Source organism: Engystomops pustulosus, chromosome 2 (assembly GCF_040894005.1).
Source record: "Engystomops pustulosus chromosome 2, aEngPut4.maternal, whole genome shotgun sequence".
Taxonomy (NCBI): domain Eukaryota; kingdom Metazoa; phylum Chordata; class Amphibia; order Anura; family Leptodactylidae; genus Engystomops; species Engystomops pustulosus.
Genome location: NC_092412.1, coordinates 66435181 through 66447959, shown reverse-complemented (window position 1 = coordinate 66447959; position 12779 = coordinate 66435181). Strand labels below are relative to the sequence as shown.

The following is a 12779-nucleotide window of genomic DNA, read 5'->3' as shown; positions in this document are numbered from 1 at the left end:
AGAGGTAGAAGACAACCTAATTTGGAGGCTAGTTCCAGAAGGATGTGGAAGGGTGGGACCAAGGAACCCCAAAAGATCAATAACCTAAAGAAGATAAAAATGTCTAAGTATTAAGCCCTTTTATAAAAAAAAAAAAACACTCCCTTCACTAATTCCTGGCCCTTCTGCATTCCCAGATCCAGTGATGATGTCATAATAAGCTTGTACCCGTGACCACTGATTGGCTCCCACAGCATGACATCATCGCTGGGTCCGGAAAAGGGATATGAGAAGTGCTGAGTATTTTTGCTGACATGTAAGACACGGCCGCCCTCCGTATAACATACATGTGACACGTAAGACACGGCCGCCCTCCGTATAACATACATGTGACACGTAAGACACGGCCGCCCTCCGTATAACATACATGTGACACGTAAGACACGGCCGCCCTCCGTATAACATACATGTGACACGTAAGACACAGCCGCCCACCGTATAACATACATGTGACACGTAAGACACGGCCGCCCACCGTATAACATACATGTGACACGTAAGACACGGCCGCCCACCGTATAACATACATGTGACACGTAAGACACGGCCGCCCTCCGTATAACATACATGTGACACGTAAGACACGGCCGCCCTCCATATAACATACGTGACATGTAAGGCACGGCCGCCCTCCATATAACATACGTGACATGTAAGGCACGGCCGCCCTCTGTATAACATATACGTGAAACGTAAGACACTCTCCGTATAACATATATGTGACATGTAAGACACAGCCGCCCTCCGTATAACATACATGTGACACGTAAGACACGGCCGCCCTCTGTATAACATATACGTGACACATAAGACACGGCCGCCCTCCGTATAACATATACGTGACACATAAGACACGGGCACTCTCCATATAACATATTTGTGACATATAAGACACACTCTCCATATAACATATATGTGACATATAAGACACACTCTCCATATAACATATATGTGACATATAAAGACACGGCCCTCTCCATATAACATATATGTGACACTCAATGTGCCAGTGACTTCCTTGTGGGAAACCCCCACTATCTGCCGCAGGCACTACAGAGGCACGACAGTCTGTGTATACGAGATGCGTCAAGTACGTCACAGCCTCCCGCGCTCTCTCACGTCTGTCTCGTCTTCCAGGTCCAGCAGCTATTTCCCCTGGAATTGACCTGCATCCCTCGGTAATTTCCGTCACTGTTCGTCTTCGCTCGTAGATCTTCGTACATTTCCGGAGACGCGGTCCAATCCCATTTTTTCTTTCAAATTCGCCCGTGGGACTACGATTATTTTTTTGTTCGCTTTCTGGCCACGCCTCCCTTGTGCGTATCGGAATGCGGCTTCGCCATTGGTCGGTTCGTTATTCCCCACCCACTCCCTGCTCGAGACCCGCCCATGGCTCCCCCTAGTTAGAGAATTCTCTAGCTCCGCCGCTCCAGAGGACCCGGCACCGGAGTCTTGGTTCGTGTTGTCTGCCCCGCATCCGGCACGGCAAGCGGATATCGGTACGTGTGCACATCGCGGGGGCCGGGGAGAGGCAGGCGCTCTGCAGCCCGGGGCCGCCGCTAATCACGGAGATTCAGTTGTGTGCAGAGCCGTGGCCTGAGCGGTGCTGCGGAGCGGGGCCCCGGCCGCTCGTACCGGCCATTGTTCTGCTGTTGCGGCTGCTGCAGGAGGGACGCGTGCGGATGCTGGAGGGAGTGGTGCGGGAGGTGATGCTGCAGGGCAGCACGGAGGTGCTCGGGCAGCGGCCTGCACCCATGGGTGGCGCTGTTGTGTTGTCCTAGTGCAGGGATGCTGTGCCCGGGCTGTGTAATGTCAGGCTGCCCGTGTGCACGTACTGCTGTCACAGGCCTGGTGATGCTCAGCCTCTGAACATGTGTGGTATGACCGCGATAACCTTAAAGGAATTCTCCACTTTTGACCACCTGCAAATTTTGATGCACTAAGGTCCAGGTCTGTCATCCTGTGTCAGGGGGTATCTCTGGGGTACATACACACAGCTGATTATCCAGGAGGAGAAGCCTGTCTTCCCTGTGTGTGGGTTGTCAGGTGGTATCTGTGGGGTACATACACATGCTGATTATCCAGGAGGAGATGAAGCCTGCAGCATGTCAGGGGTTCATCCCATGCACTGTTAATGGTTTAAGCAGCTACTGACCCAATAAATTCCACCACCAGAGTTGTCCTAGTGTAGAGTAACTCAGGTTATCTGCAGAGGACACGTCCTGTCTGGATGTTCCCTAAACCAGGACTGTGATCGCTTATCGATTTATATTATTGTTAGGATTTTCAGGGTCACCAGCCTCTGGATTCCCCATATTGTATGATGACAACTTCTGAGATGCCTTGGCAGCCCGTGGATGAGACATGGAGCTTCACGGCAGCCTAGTAGTAACTAGCTGGTTACTCCCTAAAATAGCTGGTAACTAGTCCCTGCAGAGTGCTATGGGGAGATGTATCCTATCGTGTAAAGTTAAAGAGCGGCACTGAAGATGTAGGCATTTGCTTATTCCTTTTCTTGGTTACATGTGTTTGGTTTTATACTTTGGAGTCGCATTTGTGCCATAAAATGTCTTACACTATGAGCAAGCCTGCACAAGTGTTCTGTTCTCAACTCGCAAACGAATCTGAGCCATGAGTGCACAAAAAACTTCCATGTGTGATCCGTCATCTGCAAAAACAAGAAAAAAGGAAACTGTCACTTGTCCCATGTCTTTGACGTGTCACATGACTGTGTTACCTAGCATCTGATCTGCAAATACAGACTGCACACTGATGACACCCATGTGGCACCTGTATTTTTTGTCCTAATAGACTTCTATGGGAAGGCCCAAGCCACAACGATGGGGCTTTGGCCCGCCATAGGATTGTGCTATAGACAGAGCTTTCAGATGGGAACTTTCAGCTCATGCCCCAAAATGATAGCCTTAAACTGATGCTTTTTATGATTAGCAATTGGTAGGATATAAAGAAGTATCCAACCCCGCAAGGGTGAGAAAGTACAAATAAAACGCAAATGAAATTTACTATGAATCAGTACAATGATACGATCCTATACATCAATACATGGCACAGGATCGGGGCATAATAATGTCGCTGCATCTACTGGGATCACCAAGGTTGTTAGTTCTGCTAAGTAGAAATGAGCAGGACGAGAGAGTGCGTGGGGCAGACTCATAATTAGGTTACTCCAGTTTTTTAGTGTCTTTTGCACGTCAGATTTATCATGGTGGTTTAGACAGCTTGATACATGTGGCACATAGGTGTTAAAGGAAATCTACCATCAAAATCTAGCCTCAAGCCTCTAAAACGCCCTCTGCTGGGGAGGGCACAGGGGGACATTGTAACTGTCTTTGAAGCCAAAGCACGGAGGGGCTCTGGTAACACCCAAATCATTAACATATTTGTAAAAGTTGATATCAGAAGTAAGGAGGCCATGTATAATAAATATAAGATTACCACAGTCACAGTACCTGTATCTATGAGAAAGTGTCCCTGGTTTATCATGCTGGATTTTGATGGTAGATTTCCATTAGGGTGCTGTTACATGGTGGACTCTTGGTGCGTTTTTGCATGTTTACCACATGTTTGGCTGGTATCTGTTTTTCTTCATTTGTAGAAGTGTAAGGCTACATTCACACTAACGTATGGGGGACGTATATACGGCCGACGTATATACGGCCGATATACGTCCCCATACACTTCTATGGGCGCACGGCACCCTACGGGAGCGGTACGGTGCCGCACACGTGCAGCACCGTACCGTTCCGTACCCGGGAAAAAGATAGGACCTGTCCTATCTTTTCCCGTAATACGGCGCCGTGCGCCATAGGTTGCTATGGAGAGGGGCGGGGGTGAGCTGCGCTCACCTCCTCCTCCTCTCCCCGTACACTGCCGTTGCCCGCTACGGTACGGTACTGGCGGGCAACGGCAGTGTGAATATAGCCTAAGCGGCTGAGAAAATGTTTATTCAGGATTCAAAGCAACCAAACTCATGGTAAACATGCAAAAACGCACCGAGAACTGTCCCAGATTGCACCGTGTGACAACAACCCAAATGTCCACAGTGGATATGTGACTTTTTAGTTAAAGCTGCACAAAAGTTGAAAATTTGTTGCAACTAGTTCCTATGTTTTTCCTAGGGGATTTGCACCTAAATTTGAAACTTTTTGAAAAATCAGCCTTCATGAATCTATCTACCGCATTTGGATTCACTTGATAAGTCTGCACTAATATGAGTGAAATCTGGAGTGGGTTGGAAAAGTAGCAATTTTGGAGCAAATCAGAATTTTTGTAATCGAAACATTGATGTAACTGCTCAGATCCATCTCCCCCAGTAAGTTTATCTGCATTATGTTAGATTACAAACAGATCTACAGTATGTGATTTGCTCCCTCCATATGTAGCATTGGTTCTGGTTCTGTTCCTCGAGCAGCTGTTTGGTATTTATTGATTGATTCATTCATTTGATATTGAAGTGTGTGTGGCCCCAGTCTAAAGGATTGAGATTGTAAATAACTATAAAATTGCCTTGTTTCTGTATTTGCCACAATATAAATTGAGATCAACAAATAAGTCATTTTAATGTATCCACAGTTAGTAGATTGAGGGTAAGCTGACCTGCATTTTCCGCATGCTGCTTACATTGATCGAGTCTCGGTAGATGAAGAAGTGATTCAGCGATGTTGACTCTTTTGTGTCTACATAATGATGTATCATTAAACGTTGTGTGCACGCAAGGCAAATTATATCATATTTTTAGAAAGCGCCGTAGATTTTGTGAACGACAAATGACATTATCTTTTGTGACTGGCGCTTTTCTTATTTGCTCAGGTCAGTTCTTTTTATTGTGCCTTGGATATGGCCTTAGGTGCCCCGGCCTGCTCATATATATTTACTCCTCTTCGGTAGAACGGGTAAGGGCTAGGACAGGACCGCACTGGGCTCTGCTTCTGATCCCCATGGCCAATGTCATTATAACAGACTCGAGTCAATGATTAGAAACCACATCTTCATCTTGCTACATAATGGGACCGGGCATCAAGCCCTCCACCATCAAAATACGGAACTACTCCCAAACATAATCAATACCATATAAGAAAAAGGGGTATATCCACCGTTTCGCCCACGCTTCCTCAGGGGCGAAACGCACGTTGGGGTGTCCGAGAGCTTCTCCTGCCACACCACATTATGGGTAAGACACTTGTCTTTTACTCTTATTTCCACCAACTGTATTAACGTTAGTTATGAGGTGCATCCCAATTGGGATATATGCACCTTGGAGATTACTTAAAGACAACAATTGTGCTAGGTGTTACCCTTTTGGTGGATATACACCTTTTGTGTTAGTGAGGTGGGCAGCTAACTCGGACCAATTATATTGGATTTCTTCCATTAACATCCATTGTAATTAATTTTGTTTTAATATGTCAATTAAATAAAAAGTTCTATTTAATTTTTATATTTGAGAACTGAGTGGCTCCTCTTTTTCTTATATAGTATTGAGTCAATGATTAGTAGAAAGCAAATTAAGAAACAGAAATTCTGCTATGATAAAATCTGTATTGAGAGACTAGACAAATTATCTGTTTACTGAGTGATCAAGCAAGGCTACTTTTACACACTGCTTTATGGATATATTCAGCGTATTCACCCAGAAAGCATTATATCCATAGACCTATACCGACAGACAGAGGCCTCTCTTTTACCCCTGTCTGCCCAGTGTATGTCCCATCCTGCAGGAAACACAGGATGGAACGAGGTAGTAAGCTGCATTTTTTTTTTTGCACCTGTTCAGCAGAGGCTATAATAGCCTATGGGGACGGTAAAGATTTAGTTGTCACAATGGAGCCATCCGCAAAGAGCCCTCATTTGCAGATCTGTTATGTAACAGAATCGTATTGCCCTTCAAGGAGTTGGGACAAGCTAGTGGCATCATTTATCATCCTAAAAAAACGGATAACATATTGATGACAAATGGATTGTTTTTGTAGACATGTGCCTCACAAACTGATTATACGCACTGATGGCAGATGGACCACAAAAGCTGACCACAGATCCATTGTTAGCAGCCATCGAACCGCACACAAGGAGTTGGGCGCAGTATTTTTTTTTTTTTTGTGTTCGCTATTTTTCTATTCAGCTCTGCCAGGTATGGACATGTAAATCCGCCCAACATACAGACAAATCCAACTTGTGCAATGGCTCTCAGGCCTAGAGTTTGCAGAGGTGAAGGCTGGTGAAAATGTGATATAGAAGCCTGTTCTATGGTGTAATGTTGTGAGAGTGATGCCTGGATCCAATGGTACAGAATCCTGCTCTTCCCAGTTGACAAATCTCTGTGGCACCAGGAGCTCTGGTCTATGAGCCCTTATTTGGCACAGTTCTGTCCCGAGTATCAGACAATTGAGTCAGTGATGACTAAACTCCCTGGAGCTTTCTGCTTCTCCCTCCATTTACACAAAGCTGGACATTGAAAATATTAGTCAAGTAAATATTTTCCATTATGGAAGGGGGTAAGCTATTAGTCAGTTTACAGATCGGCTATTTTAGGAGATACATGCAAATAGGAATTTGGTTTCAGAGGGTTTTGAAAAGCAGCTGAAAATATGCTGCTTTGTAGAGGCTTTTGGTGCTTGTCAATGCCAGGTGTCTGCACAGCCGGCTGGTGCTACAGCTCGGGGCTTTCTGGGGTATGATGTCTGGCTTATTTTTCTGATTCTTTTCACTTGATGAACATGTCTCATGTGCTGCATAACTGAGCCAATCTCTAGTGCCAGGAAGCCACAACTGGGCCTTGTTACTCATGACTTGTGGGCTCTCCTCACTACTTTTGACAGTGAAAATCACAATCTGTTCTTGTAGTGCTTGCATCCTCCAAGTTATGTAAGCTTTTCATATTGATTATCCCTTGCTCCTTGGACTCTGGAGTAAGGGTTCGGCATTTCTTTTTTTTTTTTTCACACAGGATGCTGAAAGCGTAACTGTATAGCTATAGTGATTTTACCAAATTATTATGTTTCCCCCTTTAAAAACAAACAGAACGATGTGCTGCTCGTCCTTTTCTTTCCAAAGTTATGGCATTTTCTGTTCTGAAAGTGTTAGACAAAAAATCTTTTTCACTAGAGGTGAAGTGGGCGGAGACTAATATCTGCCTGTCTATGCCCTCAGGCTGAGGCCATTTAGCTTGCCCACAGATCCCATGATGCCTTGTGTTTAATTTGGCATTAAATCCATTTAGTTTACCACAAGTAAATCCAATGAACACTGTACAGAGCACATATGGTGACAGCTTCTATCACATGGAGGAGCAGGGGACATATGATTTCTTTCACTTATTACAGGTATCCCAGTTACATAGCCTGTGCTTTGTGAGCACTAAGTACTAAGTGTTAATAGCTTATCTGCACAGAGCTGATACTGCCGATGGCATGGTGGGGGAAGGGAGCAGTGAGAAGAGCAGAGACAGACAGAGAAACTTCTGTAGAATCACAGACTGGGATGGAGGGAGATCTTGTACCTCACTATTCTGTGCAGGAGACATCTGCATACAGATCCAGCTCTGCTGCATTCACTGTTCAGCACACTTTCAGCTCTGCTGCATACACTGTTACATGACCTCTTCCCCTGTGAGCAGGGAGCAGCAGCCCCTCCCATAAATCTGTAGTTTGTTTACACTTTGTTTCTCTGATGGATTCCAGAGTCTATCAGCACATGGAGATGAGGCAGCCATTGCAGCACTGGGGTAATCGGAGGGCTATAGCAAGGAAAATACTGTATATCGGTAATAAAGATAATGGGCAAAGATGTTTTACATCCGAAAGAGCTATTGATTTGTGGAAAACAAAAAACCTTTACCGTTACTCTTTAACTTGAGCTACATATACTTGAAATGAGTCTGCTCATTTCCTATGGAAACGGGCCGCAAACAGGGGAGGTTTGCATAGGCAATGAGTGGCTGTGTTACAAATTGGAGGCATGACTCGGGCAGTGAGACCCTTTGTACTTACCACACCATGCATAATAGAAATTAATGGCGGCCATGGGCATAAGGCTTTACTGGAATAATTTCTACTGTATAGAAATGGTCAGCAAATATAAATTATATTTTTGATACCTGAAGCATGTTTTCCCAGAGCACAGCATTATAGAAGTGAATCTCGCAAACACTCCATTCATTTCTGAGAAATATAGGTCTCTGAGCATTGACGGCAGGCAGTGATTTGCTGATGTCCTAGCTGTCTCCTGATTGATGTAACTCCTTACAGTTACATCAATAGGGAAAAACAATTGATCTGACCCCCATAGGCTATTTTGTCCTCTCCAAACACCCCACAATGTTTCCTGTTGTATATGATAAATGCTGAACAGAGAGCCAAATAGGATGGACCTGTTTAGCATGTACTTTGTGAGCTTTCCTGGCATATATGCTGAACTTGTGCCAAAAATCAAGATTTGAATGTAGCCTTTGTGTCACTTTGCTGCCACTTTTTGGAACTTGCATTCATTGGTAGTTGGTCTTGCTGGCTCTAAAGCCCCTGAGGGAAGGCCTGGGGAGGTCTGCTTCATAGGTTGTACTGTATGAAGTCTGTAGTTCATAAAAAGCACTTGGTAAGAAGGAGCGCATAGCTTATCTGCTGCTTTATAGGAGTAGCAGTCATAAACCTACATGGCCTGTTCAGCTCTTTGTGCCTAAATGAAGCCAAAAGTATGTCCTTTTGACCGGTGTACATCAATTTACCTTTCTTTTAACCTGGGGGGGGGGGGGCACAACAGACTTCAGTGGAGCATGAATGGGGAATTCAGTATGGTTACAGGGAATCTGTCAGCAACACTTTTAGTTTTTGGAATACAAATTGCTGGCGTACCTTTCTATCTCTGCAAAAACATGATTTTATAAATCTTGTAATGAGGCTGAAGTGCTTTATGGGGCAACAGCAAAGCACCCACAGCTCTAGCTCCACTGTCTTCTCTGACGACATAGATGATGGAGTGGAGCCACAGCCTGTACATGCCCTACTTACAGAACTAAGTAAATCTCGCGAGCTCAGGACCTCACTGACTACAGTATACTGGAGTGTGCCCCTCCTGTAGCTGATTAGATGTTTAGTATAGTGTCAGGCCCCTTTAGGTCTGGTTATACATCAAAGGTCCCTTTGGCACTTGTGTGGGGATGTATATCAGCTGGATATATGTCCTTATAGACGCCACCACGGTGATTATATCCTGAGACCTGCCATGATGTCTGCTACCCGTGCTGTGAAAACACTGTTCCTAGTTTTGCATAAAAATCTGCAATCATTCTGCAGTTTTTATAGAGCGCAGGGACAGGGCCGGCGGTTGCACTGGATGTTGGTAATTTACTGCACTTTAGCCTTAGGCCAGCGGCACATGTGGCGTTTTGAACCACTTTTTGGTCCGTTTTTAAGCAGTCTGTTAAAAAAATGCATGTGTTTTTGACCAGTTTTAATTAAGATAATTGGTAAAAGCTGTCAAAAACGCATGCGTTTTTAAATGGACTACTTAAAAACAGCCCAAAAAAGGGTTCAAAATGCCACCTGTGCCGCCGACTTAAAGGACACCTGTCATCAGGTCTGTGTCACTTGTCTTGTCACCTCTACCTGTTGGAGCAGATCACAAGGATCCCATCCCAGCCTTTATCTAGTTATTTCATACATTAATCACTGTAAAATCATCTATTTTTTATCATGTAAATGAGGCTGGTCACATGGTCAGAGGCAGTGATGTCACCCCTGTTAGCCCTCCCCTCTCCTCCCCCTGCTCATGTCTGTGTGTAATGTATAGTAAAGCATGGCTAGTGTGTGTGCTGTATCTGCTGACATGCTGCATCCTCCTAATATACAGAGACACAGACATCAGCTACACATGAATCTGACATGTTCTGCTGTAACATGGCTGCCTGGAGCTGCTGTATCTCTCCTATACACACATGCACATGCACACACAGGCTGCAGGGGGCGTGGCCACCAGCACCAGGAAGCCCATCATTATACAGCCTCACATCATTATACAGGCTGTCAGTCAAGCACTGGGGGTGTGGCTGTGCCTCCCACTCATGAATAGAGTGGACAGCTTGAATATGCTAATGACTCATTGGACATTTCACAGGTCATTTGCATACAGCTTTAGGACCTCATTGCTTAGGTTTACAGGCATGTAGAGGGACAATGAAGGGATAGAGGCAATGCTCTCTAATGGCAGTTTATGAAAATATATTTAGTTTAGGGGGGTTATTTTGCATGACGGGTTCTCTTTAAGGCTGCTATAAACAGCTATGACAGTTATCAAAGGTGTCTGCAATGAAGCTTTATTATTAATCCTGGTTCTTATGACAATCCACATTTTTAAAGTCCAATTCTTACAGAGACCAAAATAATTTGACTGGGGTTACAATTGTAAAATATACAGTTCCGACTTACATACAAAATCAACTACCTGTAATAGCAATTTGGAATTATTTCACCATAAAACCACCATAAAGTATTTTCCACCCTGGTTAGCGACTTTGGCTGTTGGGACGCTACTGCTTATATAAATAGGTAAAAGAATCTGTTGATATTTGTACATTGTCTGGCTTTACAGTAATAATTCCATTAGTCTGTCCTCCTCCTATGTCTCTTCCATTACGACCTCGATGATGGAAAAGCCTGGCCCTGCGTCATCCCCATCCTGTGTGTGACCTTAGGTAAATCCTCTCCTCTACCTGTTAGACTGTCGGTGCAGGGCTCCCTCCTTACTGTCCTGTAGACTGCCACGCAGACAAGAACCGCCGCCTGCCAAGATCCACCACTGTAAACTCCTCTGGAAAAGATTTCTGCTGTTGAATTCCATATTTTTTCTAGTGAATGCTGTCATCCCTTGCTAATCCTTTCCACTAGTAGGGCCTGGCGGGGCTGCCAAGTGCACATATTCTGGAGCTGGCCATGAGATAGCGGCTCAGGAAAGTTGCTTTTCCCTTTGAACTTGCCTTGGCCCCTGTGACACAGCTGGGATTATTTTCAGGTAGACGGGCTCGGGGCAGACAAGCCTCCTTTGTGCGGCCGGGCAGCCTGTGCCTCCGGTTTCAGCTTTCCTGCTCAGACAGGAGCGATGTGTTCCCATCCTGCTTGTTGAATGGGAGTGTAGAGGTGGAGGGAGCAGAAGGAAGAGCAGAGCCGACTCAAAGTGTTAACAATTTGTATAAAGATTAGCAACAAAACATACTGAAGCTACAATCTGCTAATCTCACATTGGAATGCTTGTAATGCAGATTACAATTTCTGGATTAAGTTTTTAATAATTTTCATTTGACTCCTGTATTATTATGAGGGATTTATTATACTTTTTTATTGAATTTATAGCTGTTATTATGCCACCTCCAGTAAATGGGATTCCTATTCATCTTCAGGTCCCCAAGGTGGGCTCCACATCTATCGCCCATGTGTGCGCGTATTTATGTTTATAATATGACCTATAAAAATATACAAGAAATGGTTGTTATTGTCCCTTGGATTTATTTTGTAGGTTCTCATTTAATTACTTTAATTAATTTTTTTTTTTTTAGGAAATAGTGCTGTGCAATCCCTTCTTATATACCCATCTAAACCTAACATTGCTTGGGTAAACGTGGCAGCAAAGGGCTGACAGTTTGCAGGAATCTATGATCTTTTTTCTCTAGAGCAGTGGTGGCGAACCTATGGAACGGGTGCCAGAGGTGGCACTCAGAGCCATTTCTGTGGGCACTCAGACCATCGCCCCAGGACAGAATTCAAATCAAATCTTCCTGCAGTCCCAGGCAAGAGATGCTGCTCTCAGCGCTATTTTAAAGCTGTTTGGAACTGTATGAAAATTGAGAATGTGATGACAGAACTGCAATATCTTTGGAGGTCTTCCTGCTGGACCCAGCATTCTTCCTCTACTGAGAGACCCTGGATAGAAGCTACAACGTCTGAATTTGCCTTTCTTTTTTTAATTGTACTGGTTTCCTTAGGGGGCCGATACGATTGGAAGAACAGATGGCAATAAGTTACTGCTTAAAATGCCATGTTGCCAATAAGTGGATTTTTTTTTGTAGTTCAGGCACCATCACTACTCTAGGGGAAGGATAGTCGCCCACCAAAAGCTAGTGGATGCAGGCGGCCTCAATGTGATTGAATGTACTACTATGCATTTGCCCTCAAAAAACAGTTCATACATTTAGGAGATACCAGCCCCAAAATGGTAACCCTGGAAAAAGCATCTCATCCCGCAAAAATATGCCATATGGCCCCAGTAATGAGAAAGCAAAAATGGTATAGCCTACAAAAGGGGCCAATGAGGAAGCTACAATCCTGGCATCTGTAGGGCTCTCCATCCCTTCTGCGCCTCGCTGTGCACCCATAAAACTACTAACAGCCACATGTGGGGGGTCTCTGTACTCTAAAGAAATTGTATAACAAATTTTAAGATGGGTTTTCTCTTTTTATTGTTTGGGCTTAATGAATGTAAAACTGACAAAATTTGACCATTCTAAATTTCATCTCCATTTTGATTCAATTACTATGAAGATCTCAAGGAGTTAACGACCTTCCTAAAAGCTGTTTCTGATAGTTTGAGGGGTGCAGATTTCAAAATAGGTTGATTATGTAGGGGGTTTTAATGATTAATATTTAAAATTTCATTCAGAACTGTACTTATCCCCAAATTGGTCAATTCTGAAAATGCGGAAAATCGATAATCTATTTGTAAGCCTCGTGACATCAAAA

General features: G+C 44.3%; 1 protein-coding gene across 1 annotated transcript in view; it reads left to right on the top strand.

Moving 5' to 3' along the window:
• The first annotated feature begins 1379 nt into the window (after nucleotides 1-1379).
• The window catches only part of SPATS2 (spermatogenesis associated serine rich 2), a 53632-nt gene continuing 42232 nt past the window's right edge, over nucleotides 1380-12779 (top strand). Inside the window, exon 1 of the mRNA XM_072135112.1 lies at nucleotides 1380-1538. The gene's annotated coding sequence lies outside the window, so the exon portion shown is untranslated. The remainder of the gene's footprint in view (nucleotides 1539-12779) is intronic.